The sequence below is a fragment of the Stenella coeruleoalba genome, assembly GCF_951394435.1.
Source record: "Stenella coeruleoalba genome assembly, contig: scaffold_32, whole genome shotgun sequence".
NCBI classification, from domain to species: Eukaryota; Metazoa; Chordata; class Mammalia; order Artiodactyla; family Delphinidae; genus Stenella; species Stenella coeruleoalba.
In genome coordinates, this window is record NW_027646093.1 from 3,516,727 (window position 1) to 3,539,429 (window position 22,703).

Consider the following 22,703-nt stretch of genomic DNA (forward strand, 5'->3'; position numbering starts at 1 on the left):
GCCCTGTTATGCTGATGGGCGGGATGTAAATTGCAAACAGACACTCGGGAGAAGTGTATGGTGTTTCCTGAAACATCGAAAAAACAAAGCAACAGAGCCTAGGGCACTTCCACTTATGGTCCTATAGCTTAGGGAAATTAAAATCAAAAAGACACAGCCACCCCAAAGTTTGGGACGGCTCTGTTTACAAGAACCTCGTTTACAGTACAAGTTCAACATCGCAGAAAGTGAAAAATGGATAAAGAAGTTGTGGTATTTACTTACAAAGCAATATCACTCAGCAATGAAATCTATGTCATCAGGCCCTTAGCAGCACAATGAGTGGATTCAGGTATGATGATTCTAACTGAAATAAGTCACACAGAAAAAGAAACATCATAAGATATCAGTAATACACGGAATGTAAACTTGGCTACACAGGAACTGAATGACAGAACAGAAGAGGGTCTCAAATTTAGAAAACCAACTTATGCTTGCTTAAGGGGAAAGGTGAGTTGGGGTGCTGCATAAAACCAGAGATTGAAATGAGCACAGATAAAGTTCCTTAAGCCAAATATGGAATAGACAAGAGCTAGTCCTTGCTCAACGAAATGGACTCAACACCGCATATTAAACGCCTAAGAATGTACCTGACTAGTAAGTATCTTAAAACCTATGGATTGCTATGTCTCCGAAAGAGAATCAAGCATGTGTACAGGGGCATAAACGCAGCAGTGATAGGATTGGAGAGGTTCGGTGAGCAAATGAAGACCCTTTGAAGTCATATTGCATGGTACCCATTCCACGGGTTTCAACTACCCAGGTTTAAGGTATTCTTCCTTCAGCTAAAACATGCATGTGGAACCTAGAGTATGATCAACCATGTGATCGGGAGACGTGTTCAAATATGTCTCAGTTTTCGTACCCTGGTACTCGGGTGCAACATTCCAGACGCTTTACTAACACTCTCCCGACTTGGAGAGTCAGTCCCTTTAACCTCCTGTTTGGCCCAGTTTGCAATTTCTGCGAAAGATGAACAGGAATAGCGAGAACCAATGAGAGGCTAGCTGGAGGTGTCTGGACGGGCAAATTTAACTCTCATTTCCCACCAGGAAGAGGAATTAACCAAAGGCTCAGCGTGCCGTGCCAGAACCAGATTAGGGCCTGAAGCCATCCTGCGGTGTTGCGGCCAGCTGAAAAGAAAGCGAGTTGAAGAAAGGAGCTCAGGGGCACTGTAATTCACAAACCTGCAGAGTTATAAATGACAGCTATCGTCCAAAAATAGACTGAAGTAAGGCTGTCAAGAGGACTTGAAAGCGGGGCAGAATTGCAGGAAACCGATTTCAGGAGGTAGACTGGAATTGCATTGAAAGCATAGGAAAAGAGGCAGAACGTCCACAATGATGCACTTGGCCAAAAAGGGCGTATGCGTTTTTTCCTGAATATGTTCAGGAAAAAACGCATACGCACTTTTTGGCCAACCCAGCAAGCTTGCAAAGGAAATCTGCACTACAATGAAGTCTCACTTCTCCCCGGTCAAGAGGGCCATCTGAAGAAAGTGTAAAATCCAGAAAGGCAGGACAGGCCATGGAGAACTGGGAGCCTTGTTATGCTGATGGGCGGGATGTAAATTGCCCACAGACACTCAGGAGAAGTGTATGGTGTTTCCTGAAACATCTAAAAAACAAAGCAACAGAGCCTAGGGCACTTCCACTTATGGTCCTATAGCTTAGGGAAATTAAAATCAAAAAGACACAGCCACCGCAAAGTTTGGGACGCCTCCGTTTACAAGAACCTCGTTTACCGTACAAGTTCAATATCACAGAAAGTGAAAAATGGATAAAGAACTTGTGGTACTTACGTACAATGCAGTATCACTCAGCAACGAAATCTATGTCATCAGGCCCGTAGCAGCATAATGAGTGGATTCAGGTACGATGATTCTAACTGAAATAAGTCACACAGAAAAAGAAACATCATAAGATATCACTAATACACGGAATGTAAACTTGGCTACACAGGAACTGCATTCCAAAACAGAACAGGGTCTCAAATTTAGAAAACCAACTTGTGCTTGCTTAAGGGGAAAGGTGAGTTGGGGTGCTGCATAAAACCAGAGATTGAAATGAGCACAGATAAAGTTCCTTAAGCCAAATATGGAATAGACAAGAGCTACTCCTTGCTCAACGAAATGGACTCAACACCCAATATTAAACGCCTAAGAATGTACCTGACTAGTAAGTATCTTAAAACCTATGGATTGCTATGTCTCCGAAAGAGAATCAAGCATGTGTACAGGGGCATAAACGCAGCAGTGATAGGATTGGAGAGGTTCGGTGAGCAAATGAAGACCCTTTGAAGTCATATTGCATGGTACCCATTCCACGGGTTTCAACTACCCAGGTTTAAGGTATTCTTCCTTCAGCTAAAACATGCATGTGGAACGTAGAGTATGATCAACCATGTGATCGGGAGACGTGTTCAAATATGTCTCAGTTTTCGTACCCTGGTACTCGGGTGCAACATTCCAGACGCTTTACTAACACTCTCCCGACTTGGAGAGTCAATCCCTTTAACCTCCTGTTTGGCCCAGTTTGCAATTTATGCGGAAGATGAACAGGAATAGCGAGAACCAATGAGGCTAGTTGGAGGTGTCTGGACGGGCAAATTTAACTCTCATTTCCCACCAGGAAGAGGAATTAACCAAAGGCTCAGCGTGCCGTGCCGGAACCAGATTAGGGCTTGAAGCCATCCTGTGGTGTTGCGGCCAGCTCAAAAGAAAACGAGTTGAAGAAAGGAGCACAGGGGCACTGTAATTCACAAACCTGCAGAGTTATAAATGACAGCTATCGTCCAAAAATATACTGAAGTAAGGCTGCCAAGAGGACTTGAAAGCGGGGCAGAATTGCAGGAAACCGATTTCAGGAGGTAGACTGGAATTGCATTGAAAGCATAGGAAAAGAGGCAGAACGTCCACAATGATGCACTTGGCCAAAAAGGGCGTATGCGTTTTTTCCTGAATATATTCAGGAAAAAACGCATACGCCCTTTTTGGCCAACCAAGCAAGCTTGCAAAGGAAATCTGCACTACAATGAAGTCTCACTTCCCCCCGGTCAAAAGGGCCATCTGAAAAAAGTGTAAAATCCAGAACGGCAGGACAGGCCATGGAGAACTGGGAGCCTTGTTATGCTGATGGGTGGGATGTAAATTGCCAACAGACACTCAGGAGAAGTGTATGGTGTTTCCTGAAACATCTAAAAAACAAAGCAACAGAGCCTAGGGCACTTCCACTTATGGTCCTATAGCTTAGGGAAATTAAAATCAAAACGACAAGTCACCCCAAAGTTTGGAACGGCTCTGTTTACAAGAACCTCGTGTACAGTACAAGTTCAACATCGCAGAAAGTGAAAAATGGATAAAGAAGTTGTGGTATTCACTTACAAAGCAATATCACTCAGCAATGAAATCTGTGTCATCAGGCCCTTAGCAGCACAATGAGTGGATTCAGGTATGATGATTCTAACTGAAATAAGTCACACAGAAAAAGAAACATCATAAGATATCAGTAATACACGGAATGGAAACTTGGCTACACAGGAACTGAATTACAGAACAGAACAGGGTCTCAAATTTAGAATACCAACTTATGCTTGCTTAAGGGTAAAGGTGAGTTGGGGTGCTGCATAAAGCCAGAGATTGAAATGAGCACAGATAAAGTTCCTTAAGCCAAATATGGAATAGACAAGAGCTACTCCTTGCTCAACGAAATGGACTCAACACCGCATATTAAACGCCTAAGAATGTACCTGACTAGTAAGTATCTTAAAACCTATGGATTGCTATGTCTCCGAAAGAGAATCAAGCATGTGTACAGGGGCATAAACGCAGCAGTGATAGGATTGGAGAGGTTCGGTGAGCAAATGAAGACCCTTTGAAGTCATATTGCATGGTACCCATTACACGGGTCTCAACTCTCCAGGTTTAAGGTATTCTTCCCTCAGCTAAAACATGCATGTGGAACCTAGAGTATGATCAACCATGTGATCGGGAGACGTGTTCAAATATGTCTCAGTTTTCGTACCCTGGTACTCGGGTACAACATTCCAGACGCTTTACTAACACTCTCCCGACTTGGAGAGTCAGTCCCTTTAACCTCCTGTTTGGCTCATTTTGCAATTTCTGCGGAAGATGAACAGGAATATCGAGAACCAATGAGAGACTAGCTGGAGGTGTCTGGACGGGCAAATTTAACTCTCATTTCCCAACAGGAAGAGGAAATAACCAAAGGCTCAGTGTGCCATGCCAGAACCAGATTAGGGCCTGAAGCCATCCTGCGGTGTTGCGGCCAGGTCACAAGAATGCGAGTTGAAGAAAGGATCTCAGGGGCACTGTAATTCACAAACCTGCAGAGTTATAAATGACAGCTATCGTCCAAAAATAGACTGAAGTAAGGCTGCCAAGAGGACTTGAAAGCGCGGCAGAATTGCAGGAAACCGATTTCAGGAGGTAGACTGGAATTGCATTGAAAGCATAGGAAAAGTGGCAGAACGTCCACAATGATGCACTTGGCCAAAAAGGGCGTATGCGTTTTTTCCTGAATATATTCAGGAAAAAACGCATACGCCCTTTTTGGCCAACCAAGCAAACTTGCAAAGGAAATCTGCACTACAATGTAGTCTCACTTCCCCACGGTCAAAAGGGCCATCTGAAAAAAGTGTAAAATCCAGAAAGGCAGGACAGGCCATGGAGAACTGGGAGCCTTGTTATGCTGATGGGCGGGATGTAAATTGCCAACAGACACTCAGGAGAAGTGTATGGTGTTTCCTGAAACATCTAAAAAACAAAGCAACAGAGCCTAGGGCACTTCCACTTATGGTCCTATAGCTTAGGGAAATTAAAATCAAAAAGACACAGCCACCCCAAAGTTTGGGACGCCTCTGTTTACAAGAACCTCGTTTACCGTACAAGTTCAATATCATAGAAAGTGAAAAATGGATAAAGAACTTGTGGTACTTACGTACAATGCAGTATCACTCAGCAATGAAATATATGTCATCTGGCCCGAAGCAGCATAATGAGTAGATTCAGGTACGATGATTCTAACTGAAATAAGTCACACAGAAAAAGAAACATCATAAGATATCAGTAATACACGGAATGTAAACTTGGCTACACAGGAACTGAATTCCAAAACAGAACAGGTTCTCAAATTTAAAATACCAACTTATGCTTGCTTAAGGGGAAAGGTGAGTTGGGTTGCTGCATAAAACCAGAGATTGAAATGAGCACAGATAAAGTTCCTTAAGCCAAATATGGAATAGACAAGAGCTACTCCTTGCTCAACGAAATGGACTCAACACCGCATATTAAACACCTAAGTATGTACCTGACTAGTAAGTATCTTAAAACCTATGGATTGCTATGTCTCCGAAAGAGAATCAAGCATGTGTACAGGGGCATAAATGCAGCATGATAGGATTGGAGAGGTTCGGTGAGCAAATGAAGACCCTTTGAAGTCATATTGCATGGTACCCATTCCACGGGTTTCAACTACCCAGGTTTTAGGTATTCTTCCTTCAGCTAAAACATGCATGTGGAACCCAGAGTATGATCAACCATGTGATCGGGAGATGTGTTCCAATATGTCTCAGTTTTCCTCCCCTGGTACTCGGGTGCAACATTCCAGACGCTTTACTAACACTCTCCCCACTTGGAGAGTCAGCGCCTTTAACCTCCTGTTTGGCCCAGTTTGCAATTTATGCGGAAGATGAACAGGAATAGCGAGAACCAATGAGAGGCTAGCTGGAGGTGTCTGGACGGGCAAATTTAACTCTCATTTCCCACCAGGAAGAGGAAATAACCAAAGGCTCAGCGTGCCGTACCGGAACCAGATTAGGGCCTGAAGCCATCCTGCGGTGTTGCGGCCAGCTCAAAAGAAAGCGAGTTGAAGAAAGGAGCTCAGGGGCACTGTAATTCACAAACCTGCAGAGTTATAAATGACAGCTATCGTCCAAAAATAGACTGAAGTAAGGCTGCCAAGAGGACTTGAAAGCGGGGCAGAATTGCAGGAAACCGATTTCAGGAGGTAGACTGGAATTGCATTGAAAGCATAGGAAAAGAGGCAGAACGTCCACAATGATGCACTTGGCCAAAAAGGGCGTATGCGTTTTTTCCTGAATATATTCAGGAAAAAACGCATACGCCCTTTTTGGCCAACCAAGCAAGCTTGCAAAGGAAATCTGCACTACAATGAAGTCTCACTTCCCCCCGGTCAAAAGGGCCATCTGAAAAAAGTGTAAAATCCAGAAAGGCAGGACAGGCCATGGAGAACTGGGAGCCTTGTTATGCTGAAGGGCGGGATGTAAATTGCCAACAACCACTCGGGAGAAGTGTATGGTGTTTCCTGAAACATCTAAAAAACAAAGCAACAGAACCTAGGGCACTTCCACTTATGGTCCTATAGCTTAGGGAAATTAAAATCAAAAAGTCACAGCCACCCCAAAGTTTGGAACGGCTCTGTTTACAAGAACCTCGTTTACAGTACAAGTTCAACATCGCAGAAAGTGAAAAATGGATAAAGAAGTTGTGGTATTTACTTACAAAGCAATATCACTCAGCAATGAAATCTGTGTCATCAGGCCCTTAGCAGCACAATGAGTGGATTCAGGTATGATGATTCTAACTGAAATAAGTCACACAGAAAAAGAAACATCATAAGATATCAGTAATACACGGAATGTAAACTTGGCTACACAGGAACTGAATTACAGAACAGAAGAGGGTCTCAAATTTAGAAAACCAACTTATGCTTGCTTAAGGGTAAAGGTGAGTTGGGGTGCTGCATAAAACCAGAGATTGAAATGAGCACAGATAAAGTTCCTTAAGCCAAATATGGAATAGACAAGAGCTACTCCTTGCTCAACGAAATGGACTCAACACCGCATATTAAACGCCTAAGAATGTACCTGACTAGTAAGTATCTTAAAACCTATGGATTGCTATGTCTCCAAAAGAGAATCAAGCATGTGTACAGGGGCATAAACGCAGCAGTGATAGGACTGGAGAGGTTCGGTGAGCAAATGAAGACCCTTTGAAGTCATATTGCATGGTACCCATTACACGGGTCTCAACTCTCCAGGTTTAAGGTATTCTTCCTTCAGCTAAAACATGCATGTGGAACCCAGAGTATGATCAACCGTGTGATCGGGAGATGTGTTCAAATATGTTTCAGTTTTCCTCCCCTGGTACTCGGGTGCAACATTCCAGATGCTTTACTAACACTCTCCCCACTTGGAGAGTCAGCGCCTTTAATCTCCTGTTTGGCCCAGTTTGCAATTTCTGCAGTAGATGAACAGGAATAGGGAGAACCAATGAGAGACTAGCTGGAGGTGTCTGGACGGGCAAATTTAACTCTCATTTCCCACCAGGAAGAGGAAATAACCAAAGGCTCAGTGTGCCGTGCCGGAACCAGATTAGGGCCTGAAGCCATCCTGCGGTGTTGCGGCCAGGTCACAAGAAAGCAAGTTGAAGAAAGGAGCTCAGGGGCACTGTAATTCACAAACCTGCAGAGTTATAAATGACAGCTATCGTCCAAAAATAGATTGAAGTAAGGCTGCCAAGAGGACTTGAAAGCGGGGCAGAATTGCAGGAAACCGATTTCAGGAGGTAGACTGGAATTGCATTGAAAGCATAGGAAAAGAGGCAGAACGTCCACATGATGCACTTGGCCAAAAAGGGCGTATGCGTTTTTTCCTGAATATATTCAGGAAAAAACGCATACACCCTTTTTGGCCAACCAAGCAAGCTTGCAAAGGAAATCTGCACTACAATGAAGTCTCACTTACCCCCAGTCAAAAGGGCCATCTGAAAAAAGTGTAAAATCCAGAAAGGCAGGACAGGCCATGGAGAACTGGGAGCCTTGTTATGCTGATGGGTGGGATGTCAATTGCCAACAACCACTCGGGAGAAGTGTATGGTGTTTCCTGAAACATCTAAAAAACAAAGCAACAGAACTAGGGCACTTCCACTTATGGTCCTATAGCTTAGGGAAATTAAAATCAAAAAGACACAGCCACCCCAAAGTTTGGAACGGCTCAGTTTACAAGAACCTCGTTTACAGTACAAGTTCAACATCGCAGAAAGTGAAAAATGGATAAAGAAGTTGTGGTATTTACTTACAAAGCAATATCACTCAGCAATGAAATCTGTGTCATCAGGCCCTTAGCAGCACAATGAGTGGATTCAGGTATGATGATTCTAACTGAAATAAGTCACACAGAAAAAGAAACATCATAAGATATCACTAATACACGGAATGTAAACTTGGCTACACAGGAACTGAATTACAGAACAGAACAGGGTCTCAAATTTAGAAAACCAACTTATGCTTGCTTAAGGGTAAAGGTGAGTTGGGGTGCTGCATAAAACCAGAGATTGTAATGAGCACAGATAAAGTTCCTTAAGCCAAATATGGAATAGACAAGAGCTACCCCTTGCTCAACGAAATGGACTCAACACCCCATATTAAACGCCTAAGAATGTACCTGACTAGTAAGTATCTTAAAACCTATGGATTGCTATGTCTCCGAAAGAGAATCAAGCATGTGTACAGGGGCATAAACGCAGCAGTGCTAGGATTGGAGAGGTTCGGTGAGCAAATGAAGACCCTTTGAAGTCATATTGCATGGTACCCATTCCACAGGTTTCAACTACCCAGGTTTAAGGTATTCTTCCTTCAGCTAAAACATGCATGTGGAACCCAAGCATGATCAACCATGTGAATGGGAGACGTGTTCAAATATGTCTCAGTTTTCCTCCCCTGGTACTCGGGTGCAACATTCCAGACGCTTTACTAACACTCTCCCCACTTGGAGAGTCAGCGCCTTTAACCTCCTGTTTGGCCCAGTTTGCAATTTCTGCGGAAGATGAACAGGAATAGCGAGAACCAATGAGAGGCTAGCTGGAGGTGTCTGGACGGGCAAATTTAACTCTCATTTCCCACCAGGAAGAGGAATTAACCAAAGGCTCAGCATGCCGTGCCAGAACCAGATTAGGGCCTGAAGCCATCCTGCGGTGTTGCGGCCAGGTCACAAGAAAGCGAGTTGAAGAAAGGAGCTCAGGGGCACTGTAATTCACAAACCTGCAGAGTTATAAATGACAGCTATCGTCCAAAAATAGACTGAAGTAAGGCTGCCAAGAGGACTTGAAAGTGGGGCAGAATTGCAGGAAACCGATTTCAGGAGGTAGACTGGAATTGCATTGAAAGCATAGGAAAAGAGGCAGAACGTCCACAATGATGCACTTGGCCAAAAAGGGCGTATGCGTTTTTTCCTGAATATAATCAGGAAAAAACGCATACGCCCTTTTTGGCCAACCAAGCAAGCTTGCAAAGGAAATCTGCACTACAATGAAGTCTCACTTCCCCCCGGTCAAAAGGGCCATCTGAAAAAAGTGTAAAATCCAGAAAGGCAGGACAGGCCATGGAGAACTGGGAGCCTTGTTATGCTGATGGGCGGGATGTAAATTGCCAACAGACACTCGGGAGAAGTGTATGGTGTTTCCTGAAACATCTAAAAAACAAAGCAACAGAACCTAGGGCACATCCACTTATGGTCCTATAGCTTAGGGAAATTAAAATCAAAAAGACACAGCCACCCCAAAGTTTGGGACGCCTCTGTTTACAAGAACATCGTTTACCGTACAAGTTCAATATCACAGAAATTGAAAAATGGATAAAGAACTTGTGGTATTTACGTACAATGCAGTATCACTCAGCAATGAAATCTATGTCATCAGGCCCGTAGCAGCATAATGAGTGGATTCAGATACGATGATTCTAACTGAAATAAGTCACACAGAAAAAGAAACATCATAAGATATCAGTAATACACGGAATGGAAACTTGGCTACACAGGAACTGAATTACAGAACAGAACAGGGTCTCAAATTTAGAAAACCAACTTATGCTTGCTTAAGGGGAAAGGTGAGTTGGGGTGCTGCATAAAACCAGAGATCGAAATGAGCACAAAGTTCCTTAAGCCAAATATGGAATAGACAAGAGCTACTCCTTGCTCAATGAAATGGACTCAACACCGCATATTAAACGCCTAAGGATGTACCTGACTAGTAAGTATATTAAAACCTATGGATTGCTATGTCTCCGAAAGAGAATCAAGCATGTGTACAGGGGCATAAACGCAGCAGTGATAGGACTGGAGAGGTTCGGTGAGCAAATGAAGACCCTTTGAAGTCATATTGCATGGTACCCATTACACGGGTCTCAACTCTCCAGGTTTAAGGTATTCTTCCTTCAGCTAAAACATGCATGTGGAACCCAGAGTATGATCAACCGTGTGATCGGGAGACGTGTTCAAATATGTCTCAGTTTTCCTCCCCTGGTACTCGGGTGCAACATTCCAGACGCTTTACTAACACTCTCCCCACTTGGAGAGCCAGCGCCTTTAACCTCCTGTTTGGCCCAGTTTGCAATTTCTGCGGAAGATGAACAGGAATAGCGAGAACCAATGAGAGACTAGCTGGAGGTGTCTGGACGGGCAAATTTAACTCTCATTTCCCACCAGGAAGAGGAAATAACCAAAGGCTCAGCGTGCCGTGCCGGAACCAGATTAGGGCCTGAAGCCATCCTGCGGTGTTGCGGCCAGGTCACAAGAAAGCAAGTTGAAGAAAGGAGCTCAGGGGCACTGTAATTCACAAACCTGCAGAGTTATAAATGACAGCTATCGTCCAAAAATAGACTGAAGTAAGGCTGCCAAGAGGACTTGAAAGCGCGGCAGAATTGCAGGAAACCGATTTCAGGAGGTAGACTGGAATTGCATTGAAAGCATAGGAAAAGAGGCAGAACGTCCACAATGATGCACTTGGCCAAAAAGGGCGTATGCGTTTTTTCCTGAATATATTCAGGAAAAAACGCATACGCCCTTTTTGGCCAACCAAGCAAGCTTGCAAAGGAAATCTGCACTACAATGAAGTCTCACTTCCCCCCGGTCAAAAGGGCCATCTGAAAAAAGTGTAAAATCCAGAAAGGCAGGACAGGCCATGGAGAACTGGGAGCCTTGTTATGCTGATGGGTGGGATGTCAATTGCCAACAACCACTCGGGAGAAGTGTATGGTGTTTCCTGAAACATCTAAAAAACAAAGCAACAGAACCTAGGGCACTTCCACTTATGGTCCTATAGCTTAGGGAAATTAAAATCAAAAAGACACAGCCACCCCAATGTTTGGAACGGCTCAGTTTACAAGAACCTCGTTTACAGTACAAGTTCAACATCGCAGAAAGTGAAAAATGGATAAAGAAGTTGTGGTATTTACTTACAAAGCAATATCACTCAGCAATGAAATCTGTGTCATCAGGCCCTTAGCAGCACAATGAGTGGATTCAGGTATGATGATTCTAACTGAAATAAGTCACACAGAAAAAGAAACATCATAAGATATCACTAATACACGGAATGTAAACTTGGCTACACAGGAACTGAATTACAGAACAGAACAGGGTCTCAAATTTAGAAAACCAACTTATGCTTGCTTAAGGGTAAAGGTGAGTTGGGGTGCTGCATAAAACCAGAGATTGAAATGAGCACAGATAAAGTTCCTTAAGCCAAATATGGAATAGACAAGAGCTACCCCTTGCTCAACGAAATGGACTCAACACCCCATATTAAACGCCTAAGAATGTACCTGACTAGTAAGTATCTTAAAACCTATGGATTGCTATGTCTCCGAAAGAGAATCAAGCATGTGTACAGGGGCATAAACGCAGCAGTGCTAGGATTGGAGAGGTTCGGTGAGCAAATGAAGACCCTTTGAAGTCATATTGCATGGTACCCATTCCACAGGTTTCAACTACCCATGTTTAAGGTATTCTTCCTTCAGCTAAAACATGCATGTGGAACCCAAGTATGATCAACCATGTGAATGGGAGACGTGTTCAAATATGTCTCAGTTTTCCTCCCCTGGTACTCGGGTGCAACATTCCAGACGCTTTACTAACACTCTCCCCACTTGGAGAGTCAGCGCCTTTAACCTCCTGTTTGGCCCAGTTTGCAATTTCTGCGGAAGATGAACAGGAATAGCGAGAACCAATGAGAGGCTAGCTGGAGGTGTCTGGACGGGCAAATTTAACTCTCATTTCCCACCAGGAAGAGGAATTAACCAAAGGCTCAGCATGCCGGGCCGGAACCAGATTAGGGCCTGAAGCCATCCTGCGGTGTTGCGGCCAGGTCACAAGAAAGCGAGTTGAAGAAAGGAGCTCAGGGGCACTGTAATTCACAAACCTGCAGAGTTATAAATGACAGCTATCGTCCAAAAATAGACTGAAGTAAGGCTGCCAAGAGGACTTGAAAGCGGGGCAGAATTGCAGGAAACCGATTTCAGGAGGTAGACTGGAATTGCATTGAAAGCATAGGAAAAGAGGCAGAACGTCCACAATGATGCACTTGGCCAAAAAGGGCGTATGCGTTTTTTCCTGAATATAATCAGGAAAAAACGCATACGCCCTTTTTGGCCAACCAAGCAAGCTTGCAAAGGAAATCTGCACTACAATGAAGTCTCACTTCCCCCCGGTCAAAAGGGCCATCTGAAAAAAGTGTAAAATCCAGAAAGGCAGGACAGGCCATGGAGAACTGGGAGCCTTGTTATGCTGATGGGCGGGATGTAAATTGCCAACAGACACTCGGGAGAAGTGTATGGTGTTTCCTGAAATATCTAAAACACAAAGCAACAGTGCCTAGGGCACTGCCACTTATGGTCCTATAGCTTAGGGAAATTAAAATCAAAAAGACACAGCCACCCCAAAGTTTGGGACGCCTCTGTTTACAAGAACCTCATTTACAGTACAAGTTCAACATCGCAGAAAGTGAAAAATGGATAAAGAAGTTGTGGTATTTACTTACAAAGAAATATCACTCAGCAATGAAATCTATGTCATCAGGCCCTTAGCAGCACAATGAGTGGATTCAGGTATGATGATTCTAACTGAAATAAGTCACACAGAAAAAGAACCATCATAAGATATCAGTAATACACGGAATGTAAACTTGGCTACACAGGAACTGAATTACAGAACAGAACAGGGTCTCAAATTTAGAAAACCAACTTATGCTTGCTTAAGGGTAAAGGTGAGGTGGGGTGCTGCATAAAACCAGAGATTGAAATGAGCACAGATAAAGTTCCTTAAGTCAAATATGGAATAGACAAGAGCTACTCCTTGCTCAACGAAATGGACTCAACACCGCATATTAAACGCCTAAGAATGTACCTGACTAGTAAGTATCGTAAAACCTATGGATTGCTATGTCTCCAAAAGAGAATCAAGCATGTGTACAGGGGCATAAACGCAGCAGTGATAGGATTGGAGAGGTTCGGTGAGCAAATGAAGACCCTTTGAAGTCATATTGCATGGTACCCATTACACGGGTCTCAACTCTCCAGGTTTAAGGTATTCTTCCTTCAGCTAAAACATGCATGTGGAACCCAGAGTATGATCAACCATGTGAACGGGAGACGTGTTTAAATATGTCTCAGTTTTCCTCCCCTGGTACTCGGGTGCAACATTCCAGACGCTTTACTAACACTCTCCCCACTTGGAGAGTCAGCGCCTTTAACCTCCTGTTTGGCCCAGTTTGCAATTTCTGCGGAAGATGAACAGGAATAGCGAGAACCAATGAGAGGCTAGCTGGAGGTGTCTGGACGGGCAAATTTAACTCTCATTTCCCACCAGGAAGAGGAATTAACCAAAGGCTCAGCATGCCGGGCCGGAACCAGATTAGGGCCTGAAGCCATCCTGCGGTGTTGCGGCCAAATCACAAGAAAGCGAGTTGAAGAAAGGAGCTCAGGGGCACTGTAATTCACAAACCTGCAGAGTTATAAATGACAGCTATCGTCCAAAAATAGACTGAAGTAAGGCTGCCAAGAGGACTTGAAAGTGGGGCAGAATTGCAGGAAACCGATTTCAGGAGGTAGACTGGAATTGCATTGAAAGCATAGGAAAAGAGGCAGAACGTCCACAATGATGCACTTGGCCAAAAAGGGCGTATGCGTTTTTTCCTGAATATATTCAGGAAAAAACGCATACGCCCTTTTTGGCCAACCAAGCAAGCTTGCAAAGGAAATCTGCACTACAATGAAGTCTCACTTCCCCCCGGTCAAAAGGGCCATCTGAAAAAAGTGTAAAATCCAGAAAGGCAGGACAGGCCATGGAGAACTGGGAGCCTTGTTATGCTGATGGGCGGGCTGTAAATTGCCAACAGACACTAGGGAGAAGTGTATGGTGTTTCCTGAAACATCTAAAAAACAAAGCAACAGAGCCTAGGGCACTGCCACTTATGGTCCTATAGTTTAGGGAAATTAAAATCAAAAAGACACAGCCACCCCAAAGTTTGGAACGGCTCTGTTTACAAGAACCTCGTTTACAGTACAAGTTCAACATCGCAGAAAGTGAAAAATGGATAAAGAAGTTGTGGTATTTACTTACAAAGCAATATCACTCAGCAATGAAATCTGTGTCATCAGGCCCTTAGCAGCACAATGAGTGGATTCAGGTATGATGATTCTAACTGAAATAAGTCACACAGAAAAAGAAACATCATAAGATATCAGTAATACACGGAATGTAAACTTGGCTACACAGGAACTGAATTACAGAACAGAACAGGGTCTCAAATTTAGAAAACCAACTTATACTTGCTTAAGGGTAAAGGTGAGTTGGGGTGCTGCATAAAACCAGAGATTGAAATGAGCACAGATAAAGTTCCTTAAGCCAAATATGGAATAGACAAGAGCTACTCCTTGCTCAACGAAATGGACTCAACACCGCATATTAAACGCCTAAGAATGTACCTGACTAGTAAGTATCTTAAAACCTATGGATTGCTATGTCTCCGAAAGAGAATCAAGCATGTGTACAGGGGCATAAACGCAGCAGTGCTAGGATTGGAGAGGTTCGGTGAGCAAATGAAGACCCTTTGAAGTCATATTGCATGGTACCCATTCCACAGGTTTCAACTACCCAGGTTTAAGGTATTCTTCCTTCAGCTAAAACATGCATGTGGAACCCAGAGTATGATCAACCATGTGATCGGGAGACGTGTTCAAATATGTCTCAGTTTTCCTCCCCTGGTACTCGGGTGCAACATTCCAGACGCTTTACTAACACTCTCCCCACTTGGAGAGTCAGTCCCTTTAACCTCCTGTTTGGCCCAGTTTGCAATTTCTGAGGAAGATGAACAGGAATAGCGAGAACCAATGAGAGGCTGGCTGGAGGTGTCTGGATGGGCAAATTTAACTCTCATTTCCCACCAGGAAGAGGAATTAACCAAAGGCTCAGCATGCCGTGCCGGAACCAGATTAGGGCCTGAAGCCATCCTGCGGTGTTGCGGCCAGGTCACAAGAAAGCGAGTTGAAGAAAGGAGCTCAGGGGCACTGTAATTCACAAACCTGCAGAGTTATAAATGACAGCTATCGTCCAAAAATAGACTGAAGTAAGGCTGCCAAGAGGACTTGAAAGCGGGGCAGAATTGCAGGAAACCGATTTCAGGAGGTAGACTGGAATTGCATTGAAAGCATAGGAAATGAGGCAGAACGTCCACAATGATGCACTTGGCCAAAAAGGGTGTATGCGTTTTTGCCTGAATATAATCAGGAAAAAACCCATACGCCCTTTTTGGCCAACCAAGCAAGCTTGCAAAGGAAATCTGCACTACAATGAAGTCTCACTTCCCCCCGGTCAAAAGGGCCATCTGAAAAAAGTGTAAAATCCAGAAAGGCAACAGGCCATTGAGAACTGGGAGCCTTGTTATGCTGATGGGCGGGATGTAAATTGCCAACAGACACTTGGGAGAACTGTATGGTGTCTCCTGAAACATCTAAAAAACAAAGCAACAGAGCCTAGGGCACTTCCACTTATGGTCCTATAGCTTAGGGAAATTAAAATCAAAAAGACACAGCCACCCCAAAGTTTGGAACGGCTCTGTTTACAAGAACCTCGTTTACAGTACAAGTTCAACATCGCAGAAAGTGAAAAATGGATAAAGAACTTGTGGTACTTACGTACAATGCAGTATCACTCAGCAATGAAATCTCTGTCATCAGGCCCGTAGCAGCATAATGAGTAGATTCAGGTACGATGATTCTAACTGAAATAAGTCACACAGAAAAAGAAACATCATAAGATATCACTAATACACGGAATGTAAACTTGGCTACACAGGAACTGAATTCCAAAACAGAACAGGTTCTCAAATTTAGAAAACCAACTTATGCTTGCTTAAGGGGAAAGGTGAGTTGGGTTGCTGCATAAAACCAGAGATTGAAATGAGCACAGATAAAGTTCCTTAAGCCAAATATGGTATAGACAAGAGCTACTCCTTGCTCAACGAAATGGACTCAACACCGCATATTAAACGCCTAAGAATGTACCTGACTAGTAAGTATCTTAAAACCTATGGATTGCTATCTCTCCGAAAGAGAATCAAGCATGTGTACAGGGGCATAAACGCAGCAGTGATAGGATTGGAGAGGTTCGGTGGGCAAATGAAGACCCTTTGAAGTCATATTGCATGGTACCCATTCCACGGGTTTCAACTACCCAGGTTTTAGGTATTCTTCCTTCAGCTAAAACATGCATGTGGAACCCAGAGTATGATCAACCATGTGATCAGGAGACGTGTTCAAATATGTCTCAGTTTTCGTACCCTGGTACTCGGGTGCAACATTCCAGACGCTTTACTAACACTCTCCCCACTTGGAGAGTCAGCGCCTTTAACCTCCTGTTTGGCCCAGTTTGCAATTTCTGCGGAAGATGAACAGGAATAGCGAGAACCAATGACAGACTAGCTGGAGGTGTCTGAACGGACAAATTTAACTCTCATTTCCCACCAGGAAGAGGAATTAACCAAAGGCTCACCGTGCCGTGCCGGAACCAGATTAGGGCCTGAAGCCATCCTGCGGTGTTGCGGCCAGGTCACAAGAAAGCGAGTTGAAGAAAGGAGCTCAGGGGCACTGTAATTCACAAACCTGCAGAGTTATAAATGACAGCTATCGTCCAAAAATAGACTGAAGTAAGGCTGCCAAGAGGACTTGAAAGCGGGGCAGAATTGCAGGAAACCGATTTCAGGAGGTAGACTGGAATTGCATTGAAAGCATAGGAAAAGAGGCAGAACGTCCACAATGATGCACTTGGCCAAAAAGGGTGTATGCGTTTTTTCCTGAATATAATCAGGAAAAAACCCATACGCCCTTTTTGGCCAACCAAGCAAGCTTGCAAAGGAAATCTGCACTACAATGAAGTCTCACTTCCCCCGGTCAAAAGGGCCATCTGAAAAAAGTGTAAAATCCAGAAAGGCAACAGGCCATTGAGAACTGGGAGCCTTGTTATGCTGATGGGCGGGATGTAAATTGCCAACAGACACTTGGGAGAACTGTATGGTGTCTCCTGAAACATCTAAAAAACAAAGCAACAGAGCCTAGGGCACTTCCACTTATGGTCCTATAGCTTAGGGAAATTAAAATCAAAAAGACACAACCACCCCAAAGTTTGGAACGGCTCTGTTTACAAGAACCTCGTTTACAGTACAAGTTCAACATCGCAGAAAGTGAAAAATGGATAAAGAACTTGTGGTACTTACGTACAATGCAGTATCACTCAGCAATGAAATCTCTGTCATCAGGCCCGTAGCAGCATAATGAGTAGATTCAGGTACGATGATTCTAACTGAAATAAGTCACACAGAAAAAGAAACATCATAAGATATCACTAATACACGGAATGTAAACTTGGCTACACAGGAACTGAATTCCAAAACAGAACAGGTTCTCAAATTTAGAAAACCAACTTATGCTTGCTTAAGGGGAAAGGTGAGTTGGGTTGCTGCATAAAACCAGAGATTGAAATGAGCACAGATAAAGTTCCTTAAGCCAAATATGGTATAGACAAGAGCTACTCCTTGCTCAACGAAATGGACTCAACACCGCATATTAAACGCCTAAGAATGTACCTGACTAGTAAGTATCTTAAAACCTATGGATTGCTATCTCTCCGAAAGAGAATCAAGCATGTGTACAGGGGCATAAACGCAGCAGTGATAGGATTGGAGAGGTTCGGTGGGCAAATGAAGACCCTTTGAAGTCATATTGCATGGTACCCATTCCACGGGTTTCAACTACCCAGGTTTTAGGTATTCTTCCTTCAGCTAAAACATGCATGTGGAACCCAGAGTATGATCAACCATGTGATCAGGAGACGTGTTCAAATATGTCTCAGTTTTCGTACCCTGGTACTCGGGTGCAACATTCCAGACGCTTTACTAACACTCTCCCCACTTGGAGAGTCAGCGCCTTTAACCTCCTGTTTGGCCCAGTTTGCAATTTCTGCGGAAGATGAACAGGAATAGCGAGAACCAATGAGAGGCTAGCTGGAGGTGTCTGGACGGGCAAATTTAACTCTTATTTCCCAACAGGAAGAGGAAATAACCAAAGGCTCAGCGTGCCGTACCGGAACCAGATTAGGACCTGAAGCCATCCTGCGGTGTTGCGGCCAGCTCAAAAGAAAGCGAGTTGAAGAAAGGAGCTCAGGGGCACTGTAATTCACAAACCTGCAGAGTTATAAATGACAGCTATCGTCCAAAAATAGACTGAAGTAAGGCTGCCAAGAGGACTTGAAAGCAGGGAAGAATTGCAGGAAACCGATTTCAGGAGGTAGACTGGAATTGCATTGAAAGCATAGGAAAAGAGGCAGAACGTCCACAATGATGCACTTGGCCAAAAAGGGCGTATGCGTTTTTTCCTGAATATATTCAGGAAAAAACGCATACGCCCTTTTTGGCCAACCAAGCAAGCTTGCAAAGGAAATCTGCACTACAATGAAGTCTCACTTCCCCCCGGTCAAAAGGGCCATCTGAAAAAAGTGTAAAATCCAGAAAGGCAGGACAGGCCATGGAGAACTGGGAGCCTTGTTATGCTGATGGGCGGGATGTAAATTGCCAACAGACACTCAGGAGAAGTGTATGGTGTTTCCTGAAACATCGAAAAAACAAAGCAACAGAACCTAGGGCACTTCCACTTATGGTCCTATAGCTTAGGGAAATTAAAATCAAAAAGACACAGCCACCCCAAAGTTTGGAACGGCTCTGTTTACAAGAACCTCGTTTACAGTACAAGTTCAACATCGCAGAAAGTGAAAAATGGATAAAGAAGTTGTGGTATTTACTTACAAAGCAATATCACTCAGCAATGAAATCTGTGTCATCAGGCCCTTAGCAGCACAATGAGTGGATTCAGGTATGATGATTCTAACTGAAATAAGTCACACAGAAAAAGAAACATCATAAGATATCAGTAATACACGGAATGTAAACTTGGCTACACAGGAACTGAATTACAGAACAGAACAGGGTCTCAAATTTAGAAAACCAACTTATGCTTGCTTAAGGGTAAAGGTGAGTTGGGGTGCTGCATAAAACCAGAGATTGAAATGAGCACAGATAAAGTTCCTTAAGCCAAATATGGAATAGACAAGAGCTACTCCTTGCTCAACGAAATGGACTCAACACCGCATATTAAACGCCTAAGAATGTACCTGACTAGTAAGTATCTTAAAACCTATAGATTGCTATGTCTCCTAAAGGGAATCAAGCATGTGTACAGGGGCATAAACGCAGCAGTGATAGGATTGGAGAGGTTCGGTGAGCAAATGAAGACCCTTTGAAGTCATATTGCATGGTACCCATTCCACGGGTTTCAACTACCCAGGTTTTAGGTATTCTTCCTTCAGCTAAAACATGCATGTGGAACCCAGAGTATGATCAACCATTTGATCGGGAGACGTGTTCAAATATGTCTCAGTTTTCCTCCCCTGGTACTCGGGTGCAACATTCCAGATGCTTTACTAACACTCTCCCCACTTGGAGAGTCAGCGCCTTTAAACTCCTGTTTGGCCCAGTTTGCAATTTCTGTGGAAGATGAACAGGAATAGCGAGAACCAATGAGAGGCTAGCTGGAGGTGTCTGGACGGGCAAATTTAACTCTCATTTCCCACCAGGAGGAGGAAATAAACAAAGGCTCAGCGTGCCGTGCCAGAACCAGATTAGGGCCTGAAGCCATCCTGCGGTGTTGCGGCCAGGTCACAAGAAAGCGAGTTGAAGAAAGGAGCTCAGGGGCACTGTAATTCACAAACCTGCAGAGTTATAAATGACAGCTATCGTCCAAAAATAGACTGAAGTAAGGCTGCCAAGAGGACTTGAAAGCGGGGCAGAATTGCAGGAAACCGATTTCAGGAGGTAGACTGGAATTGCATTGAAAGCATAGGAAAAGAGGCAGAACGTCCACAATGATGCACTTGGCCAAAAAGGGCGTATGCGTTTTTTCCTGAATATATTCAGGAAAAAACGCATACGCCCTTTTTGGCCAACCAAGCAAGCTTGCAAAGGAAATCTGCACTACAATGAAGTCTCACTTCCCCCCGGTCAAAAGGGCCATCTGAAAAAAGTGTAAAATCCAGAAAGGCAGGACAGGCCATGGAGAACTGGGAGCCTTGTTATGCTGATGGGCGGGATGTAAATTGCCAACAGACACTCGGGAGAAGTGTATGGTGTTTCCTGAAACATCTAAAACACAAAGCAACAGAGCCTAGGGCACTGCCACTTATGGTCCTATAGCTTAGGGAAATTAAAATCAAAAAGACACAGCCACCCCAAAGTTTGGAACGGCTCTGTTTACAAGAACCTCGTTTACAGTACAAGTTCAACATCGCAGAAAGTGAAAAATGGATAAAGAACTTGTGGTACTTACGTACAATGCAGTATCACTCAGCAATGAAATCTCTGTCATCAGGCCCGTAGCAGCATAATGAGTAGATTCAGGTACGATGATTCTAACTGAAATAAGTCACACAGAAAAAGAAACATCATAAGATATCACTAATACACGGAATGTAAACTTGGCTACACAGGAACTGAATTCCAAAACAGAACAGGTTCTCAAATTTAGAAAACCAACTTATGCTTGCTTAAGGGGAAAGGTGAGTTGGGTTGCTGCATAAAACCAGAGATTGAAATGAGCACAGATAAAGTTCCTTAAGCCAAATATGGAATAGACAAGAGCTACTCCTTGCTCAACGAAATGGACTCAACACCGCATATTAAACGCCTAAGAATGTACCTGACTAGTAAGTATCTTAAAACCTATGGATTGCTATCTCTCCGAAAGAGAATCAAGCATGTGTACAGGGGCATAAACGCAGCAGTGATAGGATTGGAGAGGTTCGGTGGGCAAATGAAGACCCTTTGAAGTCATATTGCATGGTACCCATTCCACGGGTTTCAACTACCCAGGTTTTAGGTATTCTTCCTTCAGCTAAAACATGCATGTGGAACCCAGAGTATGATCAACCATGTGATCAGGAGACGTGTTCAAATATGTCTCAGTTTTCGTACCCTGGTACTCGGGTGCAACATTCCAGACGCTTTACTAACACTCTCCCCACTTGGAGAGTCAACGCCTTTAACCTCCTGTTTGGCCCAGTTTGCAATTTCTGCGGAAGATGAACAGGAATAGCGAGAACCAATGAGAGGCTAGCTGGAGGTGTCTGGACGGGCAAATTTAACTCTTATTTCCCAACAGGAAGAGGAAATAACCAAAGGCTCAGCGTGCCGTACCGGAACCAGATTAGGACCTGAAGCCATCCTGCGGTGTTTCGGCCAGCTCAAAAGAAAGCGAGTTGAAGAAAGGAGCTCAGGGGCACTGTAATTCACAAACCTGCAGAGTTATAAATGACAGCTATCGTCCAAAAATAGACTGAAGTAAGGCTGCCAAGAGGACTTGAAAGCAGGGCAGAATTGCAGGAAACCGATTTCAGGAGGTAGACTGGAATTGCATTGAAAGCATAGGAAAAGAGGCAGAACGTCCACAATGATGCACTTGGCCAAAAAGGGCGTATGCGTTTTTTCCTGAATATATTCAGGAAAAAACGCATACGCCCTTTTTGGCCAACCAAGCAAGCTTGCAAAGGAAATCTGCACTACAATGAAGTCTCACTTCCCCCCGGTCAAAAGGGCCATCTGAAAATAGTGTAAAATCCAGAAAGGCAGGACAGGCCATGGAGAACTGGGAGCCTTGTTATGCTGATGGGCGGGATGTAAATTGCCAACAGACACTCGGGAGAAGTGTATGGTGTTTCCTGAAACATCTAAAACACAAAGCAACAGAGCCTAGGGCACTGCCACTTATGGTCCTATAGCTTAGGGAAATTAAAATCAAAAAGACACAGCCACCCCAAAGTTTGGAACGGCTCTGTTTACAAGAACCTCGTTTACAGTACAAGTTCAACATCGCAGAAAGTGAAAAATGGATAAAGAACTTGTGGTACTTACGTACAATGCAGTATCACTCAGCAATGAAATCTCTGTCATCAGGCCCGTAGCAGCATAATGAGTAGATTCAGGTACGATGATTCTAACTGAAATAAGTCACACAGAAAAAGAAACATCATAAGATATCAGTAATACACGGAATGTAAACTTGGCTACACAGGAACTGAATTCCAAAACAGAACAGGTTCTCAAATTTAGAAAACCAACTTATGCTTGCTTAAGGGGAAAGGTGAGTTGGGTTGCTGCATAAAACCAGAGATTGAAATGAGCACAGATAAAGTTCCTTAAGCCAAATATGGAATAGACAAGAGCTACTCCTTGCTCAACGAAATGGACTCAA